At 40.7% G+C, this 21784-nt stretch overlaps 1 protein-coding gene across 3 annotated transcripts in view; it reads right to left on the bottom strand.

Annotated features, from left to right (window-relative positions):
- ptpro (protein tyrosine phosphatase receptor type O) overlaps nucleotides 1–21784 on the bottom strand; it is a 257646-nt gene that overhangs the window by 194353 nt on the left and 41509 nt on the right. The window lies entirely within an intron of this gene.

Raw genomic sequence — 21784 nt, 5'->3', positions numbered from 1 at the left:
CAGATGATGGCAGCTCACTTCAAATCCACACGGTCCTGAACATCCTTCTCTTCTTTCCTATTTCAGCCTGAGGCAGTTCCCAAACCCTTTCCTGTTCATATAGCTTGTAAACTTCTGGGGTCAGATTTGTAAAACTTACATACGAGCAAAAAGAGGTTCAAAACATGCATATACAGCTTTTCACACAAAGGTCAAAATTTATGAAAGAAAACTTGATGAAAGACCTTGCATATGTTTACAGCAACTTTAACCCATCTGTATCCAACATTTTGGAGTAGTTGGGAAATAGTGACGCCTTTGATCAAGCAGTGAAATTCACCAAGCTATTATTATAATGTGCATTGAAGTGTATTAAATCTCAGAAGTTATGAAAATGATGTAGGGACCATTTTACTTCGATTTTAAGAGGGCCAATGCTGTGTATTTGCACGGAGAAACGTTTAAGGATTATCATCAGTTTATATAACCTACCCGTTGTCACTTCTCAGGGAACTGGCCGACAGGTCAAGAATAAAATTCCACCATGCCTGCTCTGCTGCAAGCCATTAAGCAATCAACGAGGCGTGTCCAATTTTCCTAACATAATCAGAGCAATTAATTGCACTCATATTGCAATAAGGCACCTAAAACAAACTAAGTGTCTTTTGTTAACCATAAATAGTTACAAGATGAGACTTATAAATGTCTTGGCTAGGTAGCCTGGGCCAAACCAGGATTCATTTATTTTGAGGCAAAGTAGCTTTGGCAGACATGATGGTACTGTAAAGTAGTGGCTGGTTTCTTGGTAAAGTAACTAGCTGAACCCTCTGGTTTTCATGTGACATATACTATTCACTGTGACAGCATTCATATCATTACATATGCCAGATGATAACAGAAATCCTCCCAGATGCTGACGCCTTAGACCTTTCAGACCCACAGAGTGCAGAGGACAGGTGCTACAATGCCACATATGGTATTGGCACACTCAGCTGTGGTGTGCAGCACAATGCACAACTACAACACACTTACTGATGCTCTTCGTCTCTAACACTTTATTTGTCCAATTTTCTGACACAAGTATACCAACTCCAGCATTGCCATCACTTTACCTAGTGATTCAAAAATCTTTACTTCGGTACCAATACCAGCTTTGGCATCTCAGAACTAATGCCAAAACAATTCCAAAGGAAATAATGTATAAATTGTAATTTTTCACAAAATTATAACAAAAAATGAATGCCCCCCCCCCCAAATGATTTATAAAACTGAAAACTTGCTGTAGTAATAACATAATAGTAGTGCATTTTAATTATTTTAAATATGTTTAGTATCTGAAATATGTCAACATAGAATTGTTTCAAAGAAATAAACAAAATTCAATTTAGTGTCTGTTTTAATTACAGAACAAAATGAAAAGGTCGGAACCCATTCTCTTACTTTCTGCCAAAGACAAACCTCTCTTTTCTTACGGTCTGCCATTTCTCTAACTGAACAGCACAACTCTTTAGATTCTCTTTTCTAAATTTATTAATCCATTAACTTTATTGTAAAAGCTGACACTCCTGCCTTTACTCTCTCCTAAAGACTGTCAGCAAAATGGAACATGTATTTCCTCAAGTACAGTAATACTGTACATTGCCTAAAAGGAGCACTACAACTAAACAACCATAAAGCACACAAAGCCAGGTTCTAAACAACAGTTTTTTGAGATTGGCCAATTTACCAATCGACTCATTTGGGGTGAAAATCAGCCAGTCTTGATCAGCAGTCCATCGATCAGAGAATCACTATTTTTTGTGTGCTTTAGGTGTGTATATAGCAAAACTAGGGTGTCAATGTTGTCCTCTGCCTGTCTGAATCTTTGTGAATTTGTGAACTGCATTTTAATTAAAACAGTGACAATTGCATGGACTACATTGGGGATCAATGCTGTTTAGTGTGGTATTTTGTAAACCTTACAGAATCACAATAATTAGGCTAGAGGTCTTTTGTGTCTGTTCATTAAACAAGCTTCGGGAAACTTTTTTTATGATTTTGCACTGTATGAAAATTCTGTACTTGTTAAAGAATCAAAATGCATTACTCTTAACTTTTCTGTTTTTTTTTTCTCCAAATAACATTTTACAGCTATCAAGTTCTGAACTCCTGCAAGACTTTGGAATGAGGAAGAGAGTAGTGCTTGGCAAGGTTCAATGTGTTGCCTCTTTGTGACACCTTTTGCAAACAGGCACTGAAATATATTCAGGTTCACTTTTTCATTGTCCTATAACAAAGTTTTGCTTTATCTCACTTCAAGGCCCCTGTTTATCAACAAGATGTTGACAACTAGGGTTCTCAGCCATTTACATCTCTTTTCTTGTAAACTGAATTGAGAAGTATGTGACAAAGTTCAGTTAACATGATTTGGTTTTCTGCTAATAACACAGCTGCATGCTGAGGTTCAGCAAACATATTCCATGCTTTCTTCCTTAAATATTCAGCACTTACTTTTCAATAAAGAAAGCTCCAAGCAATTTCATTCATATTTTCATGTAGTAACATTACCAAATTTTGCATAATGCTGGTTAAAGTAGGTTTTAAAAATGTTTTAGTTGGTATTTTTTATTATCAGTATAGTGTGCAACAATACCCTGTACAAAGATGAAAAAAATGTGCTATACAAATATGCTACCAGCATCATGAACTAAAATGTAACCTATTGGAGAACTAGAATGGCCAAGCTGAGAGACTGCTTTGGAACAACAGACTGGGATATACTGCTGGGGTCACATAGTGAGAACATTAAAGAGGCTGTTGACTGCACAACTGATTACATCAACTTCTGTATGGACATTGTAGTTCCAGTAAGAACAGTATGCTGCTATGCTAACAACAAACCATGGATTACAAGTGACATCAAAGGCCTTTTGAACCAGAAGAAAAGGGCTTTTAAAGACGGTGATCAGCATGAGCTCAAGCGCATGCAGAAGGAACTTCGAGTCCAGCTCTGGGTGGCGAAAGAGCAGTACAGGAGAAAGATGGAGCAGAAGTTGCAGAATAACAGCATGAAGGAAGTGTGGGATGTGATGAAGATTATCACTGACTGCAGCTCGAAGCGGGGTGCCACCATAGAGAGAGACGTGGAGAGAGCAAACCAAATGAACAACTTCTTTAATAGGTTTGACCACCCTAATCCACTCTCACCTCGGAGTACTGCATCCTCCAACCATCCTTCTGCTGATACCAGCATAGGTGAGACATCCCCACCCACAATTACAGCAGCACAGGTGAGCAGAGAGCTGAGAAGACTTCGTGCCAGCAAAGCAGCGGGTCCAGATGGAGTATTGCCACGACTGCTGAAGGCCAGTGCGTTGGAACTGGGAAGTCCTCTACAGCGCATCTTCAACCTGAGCCTGGAACAGGGGAGAGTCCCGAGGCTTTGGAAAACATCTTGTATCACCCCAGTCCCAAAGGTATCACGTCCTAGTGAACTGAATGACTTCCGGCCTGTTGCTTTGAAGTCACATGTGATGAAGACCATGGAGCAGCTGCTGCTTCACCACCTGAGGCCACAGGTCCGCCACACCCTCCACCCTCTGCAGTTCGCATACCAGGAGAAGGTGGGAGCGGAGGATGCCATCATCTATATGCTACAAGGATCCCTCTCCCACTTGGACAGAGGCAGTGGTGCTTTAAGAATTATGTTTTTGGACTTCTCTAGCGCCTTCATCACCTTCAATCTCTGCTCCTTAGGGACAAGCTGACTGAGATGGGATTAGACTCACATCTGGTGGCATGTATCGTGGACTATCTTACAGACAGACCTCAGTATGTGCGTCACTGCAGGTCTGACACTGTGGTCAGCAACACAGGAGCGCCGCAGGGGAATGTACTTTCTACGGTGCTGTTCAGCCTATATACATCGGACTTCCAATACGATTCAGAGTCCTGCCATGTGCAAAAGTTCGCTGATGACACTGCTATTGTGGGCTGCATCAGGAGTGGGCAAGAGGAGGAGTACAGGAAGCTAATCAAAGGCTTTGTTAAATGGTGTGACTCAAGCCACTTACACCTGAACACCAGCAAGACCAAGGAACTGGTGGGGATTTTAGGATGCCCAGGCCCCTCATGGACCCTGTGATCATCAGAGGAAACTGTGCAGAGGGTACAGACCTATAAATACCTGGGAGTGCAGCTGGATGACAAATTGGACTGGACTACCAATACTGATGCTCTGTGTAAGAAAGGTCAGAGCTGACTATACTTTCTTAGAAGGTTGGCGTCCTTCAACATCTGCAATAAGATGCTGCAGATGTTCTACCAGACGGTTGTGGCGAGTGCCCTCTTCTACGTGGTGGTGTGCTGGGGAGGCAGCATAAAGATGATGGACACCTCACGCCTGGACAAACTTGTTAAGAAGGCAGGCTCTATTGTAGGAGTAAAGTTGGACAGTTTAAAATCTGTAGCAGAGCGACGGGCACTAAGCAAACTCCTGTCAATCATGAATAATCCACTGCATCCACTGAACAGTGTCATCTTCAGGCAGAGGAGTAGCTTCAGTGACAGACTTTTGTCACTGTCTTGCTCCACTGATAGACTGAGGAGATCGTTCCTCCCCCATACTATGCGACTCTTCAATTCCACCCGGGGGAGTAAATGCTAACATTACTCAAAGTTATTGTCTGCTTTTACATGCATTTTTTATTACTCTTTAATTTAATATTGTTTTTTGTATCAGTATACTGCTGCTGGATTATGTGAATTTCCGCTTGGGATTAATAAAGTATCTGTTTTCTTTTTGACCCAAAGGTTCTCTTTTTGCCCCAACAGTGACCTCCTGGGAGACAGCACTTGGATTCAAGGTCTGGGAGAAACAGCAGACAAAGATGTCTCCTTTTTATCCAGCTGTCTGTCATTAGAAAAGAACACTTTGAAAACCATACTTTATTGGAGCACTTGCCATTAGCATATTGTTTTTTTTTTGCTTTCACTTTAGAACATAACAAAGCAATTAAGTTAAAAACACATAAATAAGAATATAAAATTCACAGATGTGTAATCAGAACAGCACATAAAGCTTGACAAGTAAACTTTTGCATAATGTACTGGATAAGACATGGGTGTCGAACTCCAGTCCTGTAGGGCCGCAGTGACTGCAGGTTTTCATTCTAACCGTCTTCTTCATTAGTGACCAATTTTTGCTGCTAATTAACTTCTTTTGCCTTAGTTTTAATTAACTTGACTTGGGCCCCTTAGTTTTCTCTTTTCCCTTAATTAGTAGCTAAACAATAATGAGACATGAAACAAGGCGCCAGCTCACCTTTGCCCATCATACAATATCTGAAATTAAAGAAAGGTGAAGGTCTCTGTAAGGTTGATCTCTCAAGTCACCAAAACTTTTTAAAAAAGTTAAAAAAAACACAGAAAATCAACAGTTTTGGAAATATCTGCTGAGGCAGAATGAGAGCAGCAACAAGCCATGGAATTAAATAATGGGTTTAATTAACAGCAAGAATCAGCTTGTCAGTAAGGAACTGGTTGGAGTGAAATTGGTTGGAGTTTGAAATACCAGATTAGGTGGTCATCTGTTGGATCGTTTCAAATCTCATTTCTGTTTGGCTATTATTTAATGAAGAAAATAATCAATTCAGAGGACTGAATCCTTAAAAACAAAGCAATTAAAATGAACGGAGAAGAACTTAATTAGCAGTGAAAACTAGTCACTAATTAGGAAAAGGGTTAGAATGAAAACCTGTAGCCAGTGCAGCCCTCCAGGCCTGGAGTTCGACACCCCTGGGATAAGACATTATTAATCAAAATGTTCACTTACACATTGAAATGTACATTTCTGTTTAGGAAACTTTTGGATAAAATATTTTAAAGGTCAATGTATTTAAGGCAGCAAGATGCAGAACTCGCTAATCTAGGAGTTGTACTTGAGGTGTAGCATTGATAAAGACAGCATGACTATTTATAATGACTGCAGATGGTAGGTTGTGCCACTTTTCAATTTCCATCCTTATTATTGTCTGATTTTCTATTAAAACATATATTATACAAATCATCTGTACCATGTGACTTAACAGGTATAACAGTTGCATCACACGTAACCTTTTAACATGTGTTAAATGGAAGATCTGAGTGAACTGCATAAGGTTATGACCACAAATACAGGGACAGTAAAAAACATTTAACACAGTTTTAGAAAAGGATCCAAAAAAATATACTTTTAAAAAAATAGTTCATCACTTTAATAAATAAGCAAAAAGCAGGCTAACATTTGCAAAAAGCAATGTCTTAAAAAGTTAAGTGCACTGCTTTCTAAAGAATAATTATATATTTATACAGACCAGCTGAATACCCAAAACTTTGGTAGTTTACAAACTTCTAAAAATGGGTGAAATAGATTTTCCTTCTAATAACAGGTGCACGATCAGCTAGCGAGCTGATTGGAGACCGTAAGAGCCAATCAGAATTTTTGAAACCAAGTCTGTGATTGGTTGGTTTTGTGGCACACTTATAACGGTGTACAGAGAGTTGAGCGCTTGCAGCAGAGAATGTTGTGAGCGCAAGCAACACATTGCGAGCAAGCGCAAATGAAAAAACTGAGCGAGAGGGGGTGCTATTGTGTGTGTGTGTATATGGATAAGTGCAAACACTGAAATACATTTTTTGCACGCAGCAATGAATTTTGTTCACTCAAATTCAGCTTTTGTACGCTCAAAATAAATTTCTCCTCAAAATGCAACACTTGCACTTGCAATATTTTTTTACGTGCGCTCAGAATAGTGGCACTGAAATAACGCCATAGGGGTCCTTGCTCCACCAGGAAACCTCCACACTGGATGGAGCAGGGGAGGAGATGTGGCCAGAACATTATCTCCCCCGAACACTAGGTGGCAGTCACCCTGGATGACATTGGCGCCTCAGACTCCCACTGGGCTCCAAGGGAGTTTGAGTTTGATATAGCCCTGCTGGGGTCTGTGGGCACCACTAGGGGGTGCTGCAGCAGATGCTGAGCCCAGGAGTACAGCACTTCCGCCACACCCGGAATGCTGTCGGAAGTCCATTACTGAGCACCAAGAGTACTTCCGTTTGCCTTATATAAGGGGCCAGTGGACACTTACTCAGTGAGCCAGAGTTGGGAGGAGGGAGACAAAGCTTGCCGGGAGGTGTGGAGGAGAAGAGAAGGAAGAGAAAAGAAAGGAAAAAGGATCATATTATATTGTGTTGTGCTTGGGGACTGTGTTGTGGCTTGTGGGGAACGGGGAAGATGTTGCCCACAAGCAAAGAAGAAAAATAAAATCACGTGTACTTTGAACTTGTGTCCTACATCTATCTGTGTCGGGTTGAGGGGGTGTAGTGTATGACACTATCCATTTATGTAATTTGGTGAGCAAATATGTAGATGACTGCTATTATAAATATTAGCATTAGAATTACAAACAACTCTGTGTCATGTGACTTTCACTATTACTTTGACTAAATTACCGGAGCAGCAAGCCTTCAAAGAGGATATAATATAATGGCACCCTAATTTTATACAACACTCACTACTGTACCGTACTGCAGAAGAACAGGCTGGCCAAGGTCAGCCAGTCTCTTGACTTTCACTAAAAAGCATAGGCCCCAGATCTTCAAGATCTCACTTGTGTATAGAACACTATTGCTGTGTTATCCTCTCCTTCTTAGTTTACTTTAATTTAATTTTCTATTCTGTTACCATTTCCTTAAATTACCATTCTAAGAAATGTCAGCTCACATTCTGAATAAGACTACTCACATTTAAAAAACACATCAGATTAAAGCAGCTCCTATCAAAACAAATGTAACTGAAGTGAAAAGGGAAGGAACATTTAAATTAACATTTGGAAAATTAGACCTTAAAAGGATAACCAGAAAGCTGCAATGTATGTAGCCACTATACACAGACTATAATTATTAACTAATATAACAAAGCTCTTCAGAATGTCTGCTTTAATTACTTCTATAAGGTAAGTATGAAAATATTAAAAGTCTTCAAGTTTACAACAGTAACTAACATAAAAATAAAAAATGTCGGGCACAATAGTACCTAATATTAATACCATCTCATGTCAGTCAGTCAGTCAGTCATTCACCAACCTGCTATATCCTAACACAGGGTCACGGGGGTCTGCTGAAGCTAATCCCATACAGCACAGGGCGCAAATACATAACACTGTAAATTATGAAATATGTGTCAGTGTGCAAATCTTACTTTTGTCCATTATTTCTTGAGTCATTTTTTTATTAATTAGAGAACAGTAAATTTTAGGATGATTTCTAAAATGTAGCCTACTGTACCTAGTTTAGAATTACCAACATTAGCTGTAGAATCAGAACTAGGTATAATTAATATATTTTCAAATTAGGCATTTCTAGAAATTTCAAGCTTACCATATCTATCCAAAGGAAAACAACCCATAGTCTTTGTGCTCACTTGGTTTTTTAGAAATGAAGATAAACATCAGTTTGATTTCATGCCAGAAACACGCCACAAACATACTTAAATTATTTTTATAAATTATATTCTGATTTCCCCTACTTTGCAGGTTTCTACTCTGAATAGGCACTTACAGTAAAGGTAGCTTTCACATATTGATCACCATAATATACTATAATAAAAGTATTGAATATAGTTAGGTGAGAAATTGGAAAATAACATAAGTTCTTTAAGCATGTATCTGTTTTGCAAATAAAATTTTGACAACAGTTAATTTAAAAGGCTTCACCTTTGGTGCGGCTGAATCTATAAGAAATGTGGTCATCATCTTTGACACTGATTTAACATTTAGTTATAACACATTTATTAAGCCTTACTTTCTGATATTTTGGCAAAAATTAGTTAGGGTCCATAACATGGTGATTTGTTTGAATTAAATATAAACTGATAACACTGGACAATGGACAATGCATATTTAGCTTTCTGAAGACATTTGAGTTTATCTTTTAGATATGGGTCTGCTAATTAAAAAAATCACTTTTAAGTTTCCCTAACATGTACAATTTTATTGTAATTGCCTATTTTTGTTATTTTTTCTCATATAACCAGTATACATATGCAGTACAACAACTACAATTAGAACATTTGTGCTGATCTAAAAGTAGTGGTGCTGTTACTTAGGAATACATCTCATTTGTAAATGGGACAGCTGTGCTAATGAGTTTCATTATATTAAAAAGAACTCCATCAGCATTTGGTCCAAGGGCAGAAAGGTGTGGCACATAAACCACTTGCTGATCCATCAAAGGCATTACGTGTCCTTTTCACATAAAATTAACAAACAAGACAGAAAATTTTGATATCTGAGACAGATGTTTCCACAAATAACCAATGTCAAGATTAGGGAAGGCATTTTTGTTGATCCATAAATCAGACACATCATCAATGACAAGCAATTTGAAGATCTGCTGGTGGATCTAGAGGAAGTCACGTGAAAAGCTTTCAAGGATGATGCTGACAAATTTCTTGGCAACTACACAGCAACTAAATATGGCAAGCTAGTTGATAACACCTTCAAAAATACCAAATTATTAAGTGCAACATATTGCTAAAGATTAATTTTCTGCATTCATACTTGGGACTTCTTCCCTTCTAATTGTTGTGCAGTCAATGAAGAATATAATGAAAGGTTTCACTAGGACATTGCGATAATGGAAAAGGCAAGTGGCATCAATCAATGTTGGCTGACTATCTTTGGACACTGAAACGAGAAGCATTAGATGTGGAATACAAAACAAAAATCAGCAGCAAAACATTTTTAGCTCAATTTAATTAATGCAATGTGCCAGCATCATTAAGTGATTAAACATGTTAAATTCAACAAAAGTTACCTTCCTGTTTCTCCTAATTCCTACATGATACACAGTCAATCTTAAATCATACTTGTGCTCAGCCATAAGCTATCATAATTACCAAAATGTTTTCAGGAAACAAAATTTGTTGTCTGCCTATGACATATAATTCAAATTATAAATACAAACTCACAAAACTGACATTTTAAAAGGTGCAGGGTACTGTATTTAACCTCTTATCAGGTCCACTTTCACTGTACAATGACATCAAAGGACTTCTGCTTCCATTGATTTATCTGATCAATAACCACCTTCAGTTGTGACCGCTGCAATATATTACCTTTCCCATGATACACCTTTTGTCCTGGGTATGATGTTAAACTGTATCCGGCCCTGCAAGTAGTCATCCAAATTGCAGGGAAATCATGGGGGTTGGTGGCAGGATTGGCACTCCAGCCACCGTAAAAAAAAAATTCACACAGCTCCGAGACGACAGGAAGGACTCCTTTTTGCTCTCCGCGGGAGTAGCTTTGCTGCAGCCTCCCATAGGAAGGCTGCTCACATCATGAAGGGCATGGGGAAAGCCCTCAGAAACCCCATCCCCGGAAGAGTCGAAACCGTTGGAAAGCCAATGGGGTCAGGTCTGTTGGGGATCGGAACTGGTGAGGTGCTGAGGCGTCTCCCATTGCACGGTAGCACTCAGGACCCAATCTGAGGCAGCCCATACGGGTAAGGTTCATGGAATGTCTTGTCTTTCTGGCAAAATGATCATCTTCCTCTGCTGTTGGAGGAGCTGCGGAAACTCCACATTTCAGTGGCGGCACTGTCTGAGGTGCACAGACCGGGGACTGGTCAGATCTCTGTGGGTGGAAACACCATTTATTGGTCTGGTCGCTCTGATGGCTGTCATACTCAGGGAGTAGCTGTTGCTATAGTGGATTGGCTTCTTCTGATGGTGTCCTATGTCACTCCTTTCAATGAGCGTATTATGAGACTCAGATTACGGCACTCCCTGGGTGCCTTGTCTGTTGTTTCAGTGTATGTTCCGACCGCAGTGAGTGATGTCTCGGCGAGAAGACATTTTATTCACAGCTTCGATTGGTGGTTGATGGGTGCCCACGAGGTGACACTCCTCTGGTCATAGGTGACTTCAATGTAGCCACTGACACTAATCGGGCTGGCAATGAGGATTGTCTCTGTTCCCATGGATCTGGTGACCGTGGTGAAAGTGGCTCTATGTTCCTTGACTTTGCAAAAGGTCAGGGGCTGCGAATTGTTGGATCATGGTTCCAGCGCCCAGAACCGCATCGTTGGACTTGGTACTCCAATACTGGTTCTGCAGTGAAGGAGATCGATCACATCCTCGTGGGCAGATGCCGGAGGCTCTTGCAAAACTGCAGGGTCTACAGAAGTGCCCAGTTTGTGAATTCTGACCACAGACTTGTTGTTGCTACTCTTAGGATCCAGCATAGGTCCCGTAGGTTACCGCCTACTAGGAAAAATTAGCCTGGACTTGACCAGACTCCAAGACCAGGCTGTTTCTAATGAGTTTGCACACAGTTTGTGTGAGGAACTTTCAGATTTGGGTACGATTGCTGATCCTAATGTGATGTTGGAGACCTTCTGTGACAAGACCCTGAAGGTTGCTGAGGGTTGTGGTGGTGTTACCGGTGTTCCCAGAAGGAGGTGTTTCATCTCGCTGGGCACCCTGGATATCATGGAGAGGAATTGCAGCGCACGGCTCAATGGCAACTCTGGTCTGTACCGGGAACTGAGAAGGACAGCTGTGAGGGCTCTGAGGGCAGATAAAGAGGCGTTTATTAGAGGAACCTGTGAGCAAGTGACACACTATCTGTGGTCTAGCGACCCACGTCCTGCTTACAGAGGAATTGAAGCATTACGCACATCTAAATCTGTTCCTTGGAGAGTCGCAGTCAGGGCAGCTAAAGGAATGGTCCTTACGGATGACACTGCAATTGTGACCCACTGGGCTGACTACTTTGAGCAATTGTTCAAAGCTGATCCTCCTGCAAGGACGTTGGATATCTCTGGGTTCACGGTTCTTGAGGCTGATCCTCCAATTAGCTGTGAACCATCCAATCTCACTGAGATTGCACAGTTGGTGAACCAGCTGAGGGGAGGCTGCAGGGATCTGTGGTATCCGGGGTGAACTTCTCCAGGCTGATGGTAAGGATGTCCTCCTAGTATTGCAATCTTTGCTTCCATTTGGGAGACTGGCATCCCAACTGACCAGAAAATGGGACTTGTTCTCCCTATCTGGAAATGAAAGGGTGATCGTCTGGACTGCAGCAATTACAGGGGGATAACACTGCTCTCGGTAAGGTCCTTGCTAGGGTCGTCCTCAATAGGATCCGTGATCACTTCCTCACCTACCAGTGACCGGAACAGTCTGGTTTTATGCATAAGAAGTCTACCATCGATCGCATCCTGGCACTGAAGGTTCTCATGGAGCGCAAACACGAATATCAGCAGAGTTCTTTGCAACCTTTGTCGATTTTCGTAAAGCATTCGATTCAGTTGATCAAGCTACCCCGTGGGACATCCTAAGGGCTTGCGGGATTCCCTCGAGGTTGCTGTATATCATAGCTAGCCCTGTATTGTATTTACAGAGTGGAGGCAGAACTCTGCATTTTTTCCAGTTGATTCTGGAGTTCGTCAGGGGTGTGTTCTTGCTCCTACTCTGTTCAATGCTTGTATGGACTGGGTGTTGCGCAAGGTTGTGGGGTCCGGCGGCTATGGGGCATCTGTTGGTGAAGAAAGATTCACGGATCTTGACTTTGCAGACGATACTGTGATCTGATCGGGGCATTCGAGAGACTGAGTGAGGAGTCCAAGTGTCTGGGCTTGCGAGTGTCCTGGATAAAAACCAAGATCCAGGCCTTTAATGACCTCTTGGGCACAGCCATCAGCAGTGTGTCTGTTTGTGAAGAGAGTGTCGACCTTGTCGAGAGGTTTACTTATCTTGGCAGTGACATTCATGTCTCTGGTGACTCTTCCTATGAAGTCAGTAGACAGATTGGGAGAGCATAGGGGGATCATGGAGGTCACTGGAAGGGGTGTGTGGTGCTCCTGATATTTATGCAAAAGAACGAAGGTCCAAGTCTTTAGAGTCCTGGTGCTTCCTGTCTTGCTATATGGTTGCGAGACATGGACGCTATCCAGTGACCTGAGACGCAGACTGGACTCCTTTGGTACTGTGTCTCTTCCGAAAATTCTTGGGTACCGTTTGTTTGACTTTGTGTTGAATAAGCAGCTGCTCATTGTATCCCGAATGAGGCACATTACCTGCTTTGTGAGGGGGCATCAGTTACGAAACTACGGCCATGTGGTGCGTTTCCCCAAGGGTGCTCCAGCTCGTAAGATCCTCATTGTTGGGGACCTGAGTGGCCGGACCAGGCCAAGGGGTCAACCACGTAACACCTGGCTGTGGCAGATAGAGGGTAATTTCTGGAGGGTGGGACTGGACCGTGTATCTGCCTGGGGGGTTGCCAACCAGGATCCCGAGTTGTTTCGTCATGTAGTGGGTGCGGCAATGCACTGTACCAGTGCATGCTCCCCAACTTGACTTGACTTGATAAACCTTCCTGGTGTTAAATGGCAATGGAATGTTGCCTCGCTACAGATCTGACATACATAACTGTACAGGAAGTACAGGCACTGAATTTATCAATTTTTATCTGATACACGGTTATCAGGGAATAAAAGTACTGTATTAGGACTAATGCTGAACAGCTGTATGCATGGTATGGACAAATCTAATAGTACTTTTGTATTAAGCACATTTGAAAATTGCTCTGCTTTATCATTAGGTTACTACTCTACAGTTAATTCAAAACATTAAAGCAAGATCATAGCTGGAACTAGGAATTTCTACCATCTATCTCCAATAAAGTGGCATTGGCTTCCGTTAAATTTAGATCAAACTGAAAAACTTTTTTTTTTATTAATTTTATTACAATCCATACAAAGCTATCAAGTTTTTACAAGAAGAAAAATTGAGTTAAGAACAGATCGATCCCCACCCTGAGAGAGAGAGCAAGCCAAACGGCGTAAAATTTAAGGCTTATAAACATACCTAAATTAATAAATTCTCTGTCCTTTATGAACTTTTTTTAAAATATTACTGATTAGATCCTGCCATGTTTTGAAAAAGTCTGTACGATCCTCTAACTGAGTATTTGATTTTTTCCAATTTCAAATAATATAACACATCGGTTTCCCACTGACTTAAAAGAGGAGAGTTTGGGTTCTTCCAGTTTATCAGAATGAGTCTGCATGCCAAGAGTGTAGTGAATGCAATCACAATTTGTTTGTTTTTCTCCACTTTAAGCCCCTCTGGAAGAACCCCAAACACAGCTGTTAATGGGTTAGGAGGGATTGTGAGTCCAAGGCTGTCTGAAAGGTAATTAAAAATTTTTGTCCAGAATAATGTTAATTTGGTGCAGGCCCAGAACATGTGACCCAGTGAGGCTGGGGCTTGGTTGCAACGTTCACAGGTTGGATCATGCCCTGGAAACATTTTGGAGAGTTTTAGTTGAGACAGATGTGCTCGATATATAATTTTGAGTTGTATAATTGTATGCTTTATGCATATGGAGCTTGAGTGAATTCTCTGCATTGCTACTTTCCACTCCTTTTCTGATATATTAATTGAGAGATCTTTTCCCAGTGTCCTCTTGGATCTTTGAAAGGAAGGGATTGTAAAATGATTTTATATATTGTAGAGATGGAGTCTAATCCTTGAGATTGAGCAATATTTTTCCAGCATGGATGAGGGTGCAAGATGAGGAAAATCTGGAAGGTTCTGTTTAACAAAGTTCCTGATTTGAAGATAGTGAAAGAAATGTGTAGCTGGAATGTTAAATTTGGAATGTAATTGTTCATAGGATGCAAAGACGTTGTCTATATAAAGATCTCTAAGCAAGTTAATTCCAAATTTTTCCAGATATTAAAAACTGCATATGTTTGTGAAGGTTGAAAGAGGTGGTTCTCTTGCAGGGTGCCACAGATAGAAGCTTCTCCGTCTTAAAATGCTTTCTACATTGGTTCCAGATTCTAAGTGAGTGGAGCACAATTGGGTTATTAGTGTATTGCCGATAGCGTGTGTTTATTGGAGCACAGAGCAAGGAATACAAAGAAGTACTGCAGGATTTTACTTCTATTGCGGTCCAAGCCTGTGTATGTTCTTCTATTTGTGTCCAGGTTCTTATCGCTGTATATTTGCTGCCCAGTAATAAAACTGGAAGTTAGGTAGAGCCATGCGCCTTCTGCCTTTTGTCTTTGTAGGGTCGCTCTTTTGATGCGTGGATGTTTTGAATTCCAAATAAATGAGGTTATTGTTGAATCTAATTGCTTAAAGAATGATTTATTAATGTATATTGGGATGTTTTGAAATAAAAAGGAGCTTAGGAAGAATATTCATCTTAACAGTGTTAATTCTTCCAGCTAGTGTGAGATGAAGGGTTGACCATCTATGCAAGTCTTGTTTAATTTTTTCCATGCAGACGCGAAATTTTGTTGATAAAGAGCTTTATGTTTACTTGTGATGTTTACCCTAGGTATTTAAACTGTTCTGCAATGATAAAAGGTAGGGTGTCTAATCTAATATTATATGCTTGAGAATTCACTGGAAAGAGTACACTTTTATTCAGATTAATTCTGAGACCAGAGATCTTTTGAAATTCTGTGAGTGCTGCTAAGACTGCAGGCACAGAATTTTCTGGGTCCGAATATACAGTACCATGTCATCTGCATATAATGAGATTTTCTGTTCCAGTCCTTCTCTGCAAATCCCCTTTATCTGATCAGTATTTTGACAATGTATTGCCAGTGGTTCAATGGCAATCGCAAACAGCAGCGGTGACAAGGGCATCCTTGTCTTGTGCCACGTTCTAGTTTAAAGTAGTCTGAGCAAATGTTATTGATGCAAACTGAAGCTTCTGGGTTAGTATACAGTAATTTAATCCATGCACAAATGTTGGGCCAAACCCAAACTTCTCCAATGTAGTAAAAGGTATTTCCATTCAATCATGTTGAATGCTTTTTCTGCATCCAATGATAATAATATTTCTGGGGTGTTTGATTTAGTTGGTGAGTATATTACATTAAACAGGCGTCAAGATTTGAAGATAAGTGTCGGCCCCTAATAAATCCAGTTTGGTCTTGTGATATTACCGAGGGAGCACTTTCTCCATCCTTCTAGCTATGATTTTAGAGAGTATTTTAACGTCGTTATTCAGAAGTGAAATTGGTCTGTATGATGCACATTGTAATAAGTCCTTATTTTGTTTTGGAAAGACAGTGATTAGTGCTTGGCGAAAGGTTTGTGGAAGAAATTGGTTATCTCTGGCTTCTGTAAATGTTGCTAATAGGAGGGGAGCTAGCTGAGCGGAGAATTTCTTGTAAAACTCTGCAGGGTAGCCATCAGGGCCTGCTGCTTTTCCACCTTGGAGTGACTTTAAGACTTTAAAGCACTTTGAGCTACATTTTTTGTATGAAAATGTGCTATATAAATAAATGTTGATTGATTGATTGATTGATTGATTTATAGCATCTAGTAATTCTGATAACGCCAGAGGTTTATCAAGTTCCTCCACACTAAAAGCGTCTATTTGTGGTATCTGTAATGTATCCAGAAATGCATTAGATTGTATATTGTCTTCTTTAAACTCAGTAGTATATAGGGATTTATAGTAGTCTCTGAAAGTGTGCATTATATTTTTGTGTTCGATGATTTTATCTCCGTTCGTGTTAGTGATTACGAGATTGCGTTGCACTTCTTGCTTGTGAATTTGTTGAGCAAAAAAGCTTATTAGCTTTCTCTCCATGTTCATAGTAATGATGTCTGGATTTGTAAATTAGTTGTTCAGTTTCTTTAGTTGTCAAGAGGTTTAATTCTGAATGTAGAGCCTGCCTCCTCCTATGTAGAGTCTCGCATGTTCTTCATCTATTTTAGTAATTTTGCTTTTTACCTCTGCTACTTTCTTCGCTTCGGATTTATTTCTGTGGGAAAGATATGAGATAATCTGTCCTCTTAAGAAGGCCTTAAGAGTTTCCCAGAGTATTCCTGCAGAGATCTCGGGGGGATGTATTTGTCTCTAGAAAGAATTTGATTTGTTTGGATATAAATTCCATACAATTCTCGTCAGCTAATAGAAGCGGGTTGAGGCGCCATCTGTGAGTGTATGGGGCTTAGTAATTTCAGCTCCAAGATCATAGGTGCATGGTCCGAAATAACAATAGCATCGTATTTGCAAGATTTAATCTTAGGCAAGAAGTTATTGTCTATAAAGAAGTAATCAATCCTTGAGTAGCAATGATGTACTGGTGAGTAGAAAGAATATGTTCTTGAATTTGGGTTTAAAAACCTCCAGGGATCTGATAAGTTGTGATCAGTTATAAACTTTGTAATTATCTTTGCAGTGTTAGATGCCGTTCCCGCTGTGGAGGAAGTCCTATCTAAAAGTGGATTTAAAACACAATTAAAGTCCCCAGCCATTATAACTTTATGAGTGTTCAGATTGGGAATGGATGCAAATAAATTTTGTATAAATTCCTTATCATCAACATTAGGTGCATAAACATTTATCAAAATCATTTTACAGTTAGATAAGTCTCCCATGACCATTACATATCTCCCTTCAGGATCCAATACTACATCTGATGCTACAAATGGTACTGTTCTATGTATGAGAATTCCCACACCTCTAGTTTTCTTTGTAAAACTAGAATGGAACATTTGACCAGTCCAGTCTTTTGCAGCGGAACTGATCCTTGCTTAGTAAGTGGGTTTCCTGTAAAAATACTATTTTAGCATTTAGACCTGTTAGGTGAGAAAGTACTTTCTTTCTCTTTAATTCGTGATTCAGGCCTTTAACATTCCAGCTTACGAAGTTAACTGTCCCATCATGGAGACACTGATTCTGAGTTTTTGATGTCATTTTATAGTCTTAACTGGAAGTGAGATAGTTTAGGTCTTAATTTCCTATTTCCCCAAGAGTTGTTGCCATGCAGCTTATTATTACGTTGATAGTTATAATTATAAAGATTGAGAGGATAGATTAGGTATAGATCAAGCCTGCTCTCTTTCTCTCCCTCCCTTTTTGCCTCCCCAAGTGAGGCTAAAACCCACTTCACGCAGTCCCAGTCCTCTGACATACCCAGAGACAGAGCACGTCCAAAGCACAACAAGCCCCATGCAGCGGTGCTTTAGGGTTAAAAGATAGAGATATCTGTTACCAATATAGTCTTTAAAAAAGAAAAAAAAAAGAATTTTGCACTTAAAATATATATATAGTCTTCAGCAATTTTAGTGCATTAAGATGATACACCCAGATAATAAACCCGGTGATGGTGTTAAAGATGTGTCCAAAATAAGCATAACAAGTCTTAATGCAGTAATAGCAATAACAGTAAACCAAGGGTATGATATTGAACAGTCTCGTTTAGGGTAGAGATGAAATAATTAGAAAAGAAAAAGGAGGAAAAAGTAATTAAGCACAATAAAACATAAACAGTTAGCCCTAGTAATACTAAGTAATAATAAGAATATATGAGAATATATGCTGATTAAAAACCCGTATTTTAAAACGAATAGATCAGACAGTAGATTATTAATCCTAGCTTTATCATTTACCGCCATGACTCACTATTATGTATCAGAATAGTCCCGGGATCAGCTTTCTTAATTCATTTTCTGCTTCTTCCTTGCTAGCGAAGACATAGAATTGACCCTGCCATTCCACTTTCAGTTTTGCCGGATACAGGAGGCTGTATTTGACACTGGCTTGCCGTAGCCGCTGTTTAATATTATAGAAGGCTGCCGTTTAGTAGCTGTTGCTGGAGAGAAGTCAGGGAAGATACGAATGTGGTTATTTTCATATATAATATCTTCCTTGTTTCTGAGGAGTGCCATCACCTCTAGCTTAAATGATAATCGTTCAAAACGAACTATAAAAGATCTTGGTCAGGGTCTGACGGTGTTTGATCCACGTGTGTAAGCGCTGCTATCTCAGATTCTGCTTTAAAGTCGTCCCCGATTATTTTAGAAAAAGTTCAGCTGCGAATTTCACAGGGTTTGAACTTTCTCTATTCTCCGGCAGACCTTCAATTCTGACATTATACCTTCTACTCCCATCTTCTAAAGCTGTTCTTTCCTCGGCACTGGCAGCTAAATGTTCAGCCATTTCAATCCGATTCGTGAATGTCTCCTTGAAATCCTCCAATTGATCAGTAAGCGTGCTCAGTTTAACCAAGTTTTCCTGAATGCGCTCTTCAATTTTACCCAGCACCTGTCAAAGCTCAAGTTGCACCTCTTGACGCAGCCTTTCATTTGCCTGTTGAAATTCCTGTCGCAGCCATTCATTGGCCTGTTTCACCTCCTGTTTCAATGCCTGTTTCAGTCTCTCAAGTGCCTTTGCCGTTGCTTTCTCATTAGCCTTCTCGCTTTTCTTTATATCTTGCGTGAGCTCAACGAGCAACACCTTCAGTTCAGATAGTTCAATTGTGCTTTCTTGTACCGTAGATGAAGCAGCAGACTTTGCTGTAGCTGGTGTCCCCGCTGCTCCAGGCTTGCGTAATTGCGTAATTGAAGCCGCGGACTTCACGGCCCTTTCCAGTTTCAGGTAATCTTCTCCAATCGGCGAGCTATCCAGATCTGCACGCACGATCACACCTTTGCTCCCCTTTTCGCTCTCAGCCAGCGATGATGTAGCGGACCGTGGTCCCAAGGAGTCTGTGCTTTCGCCCATCTGATCCAGGTCTGTCTCTGAAAGGCCGTATCTTGAACTGGGGCTTGCTGATCGCAGCTTGGATGTAGCTTTAGTTTTCGATTCTTTCTAACTCCCCTTCTTGTTGGCCATGTTTATATGTGCTTACATATACTGTAGCAGTCCCTCTCGAGTTGAATAAATACAGGATATCTCAGGATAGTAAGCAAATAATGGGGCTTTAACCGTTAAACTACCACATACTTGGGGGTTAATGCATCCCTGGATGCTAAAAACTTTGTTGCTACCCTTTGAGTAAATGTCACAATTAAAGAAATAGTGAAATTTTAATGGAACATATTTTTTTTTATGCAAAGAGCATCACAATTACTGAAACACTGATAATTTTACACAATGCTAATGAACTGTAAAAACTATTTAAAAAACTACTGGAACAAAATGTACAAAGTGCAACTGACACCATGGATGTAAATCACTGAGCCAACTGCGCTTAACCTGGCTGTGTGCAAGCAGACAGAGGTAAGCGCAGATGTTTGCAGGCTAGTCTTAGTGTAGTTTGAACTTCATTCAAACACTTCAAACCAACATGTTTCATGCAGTTAGTTATTGATTAAACAATAGACAAACACCATAGGGGATCACACACCACCCCCAACAGGAGCAGAGAATGTTTGGGGGAGGACAGAGAAACAAAGCAATCAGCCAAAAGGGACATGTGCTGCTCAAGCTTTTAAGTAAGCGTAGCGTCGCGCACAATTGAAAAGACATGATTTATTTATTTTAATGGTGAAAATTCTAAGGGCGCACTCAGCCTTGAGAGACAATAACAAAGCAAACCGGTAATCAAACAGCAAATAAAGAATGTAATGAAAACAAATGAAATAAGAAAACAACGATACCACCCCTGTTCCCCTTATGGCGATTACACATTAAACACAACAAAGCACAAACAAAACACACACAGTAAATCATTAAAAACGTCAACGGATAAAATGTAATGATGAAAACGGATAGTCCAGAGATCTGCACGTTGAATGGAAATGTACAGATAGTCCTACCGGTAGTTCCTGAAATGGTGAAGACAGGTGGACGGGTTCAGTCCTCATGTACACAGGCAGACAGCACAAAACGATCCAGGACTAAATGAATAAATACAGGTTACCCAACAAAAGGCAGACAGACAGGAGCTTGAAACACAAATTACAAAAACTTTTCTTTTTTTGCTTTTGGTCAACAGCCCCCTTTTTAAAAGCCGCACTGACATCCTTTGACCAGTATGTGGTATAGCGGGTCCACAGCTCACTGAGTAAAGGCCATTTTTAAATAAATAATCGACCTTTTCAGCGGCTTAGCAAGGAGTCGTTGGGCCATAGCGAGCCGCGGGGCGATCCATAGGGTGTCGGCGTTTCTCACCTAGTGCACAGGTGAGGAACTGCCCACATTCGTGATTGTCCCGTGGCTAATGCTGCAGCTGCTGTGGCCCTCGTCATTTTAAAAGAAGCGCGAGTCGGTTGTGGGGGGAGAAAAAAAAAGATCGAGATCAAAAAAGAGAGGAGAAAAGAGAGAGAGGAAAAGAGGACGGAGGTTACAGGGAGCGAGGAAGCAGGCGGTGCATGCGTGTGGTGGCAGCGATCGGCCTTCGAGGGCAGCTGTGAGGAAGCTGGGTGTAAGGCCGTCACCCGGGTGTTTGAGTGGATGTTGCTCCCGCTGAGCGACCATGTAGCGGGAGTGACCTGGTGAAAGCGATGAGCCGCAGAAGGCCGCGGAAAGGCAGCGGAAGTCGGGAGACTTGGTGGTGGAGTCCCCAATGTGTGCGTCCTGGCCATTGGGGTAATCAAGTCTCGGGGACTGGGATGAGAGCCAAACCGAAGCCAGGGATCGGGAGGTCTCCAGTCTCGAGTGTGTAGAGGAGGGCAGCTGCAGAGAGCGTCTTGCCTGCTGCTAAGCCCAAACGGGATAAGCAGGTGAGACGCTAACAGAAAAGAAGCACCGAGCTTGTTTGTTGTTTTTAAGACTGCTTCCATGAGAAGATTTTAACCTCTGGTTTTTAAGGATTGTGTTTTTTTCTATTTATTGGTTTTAACACCTCCATGTTCTTTTAATGGATTATTTATTTATTTAAAGAACTTTGAGAACTGCACTATTTATTTGAACACGTTTTGTTGACTGTTTTAAATAAAAGCATTATTCACTTTTTGCACCACCCCTTGCTCAAGTGTTTATTTGCCTTCACTGACTAGCTCACTCGGTTACATTAT

Source organism: Polypterus senegalus, chromosome 11 (assembly GCF_016835505.1).
Source record: "Polypterus senegalus isolate Bchr_013 chromosome 11, ASM1683550v1, whole genome shotgun sequence".
Lineage (NCBI taxonomy): Eukaryota > Metazoa > Chordata > Cladistia > Polypteriformes > Polypteridae > Polypterus > Polypterus senegalus.
Note: the sequence above shows the minus strand (reverse complement) of the source record. Positions and strands in the feature narration are given on the sequence as shown.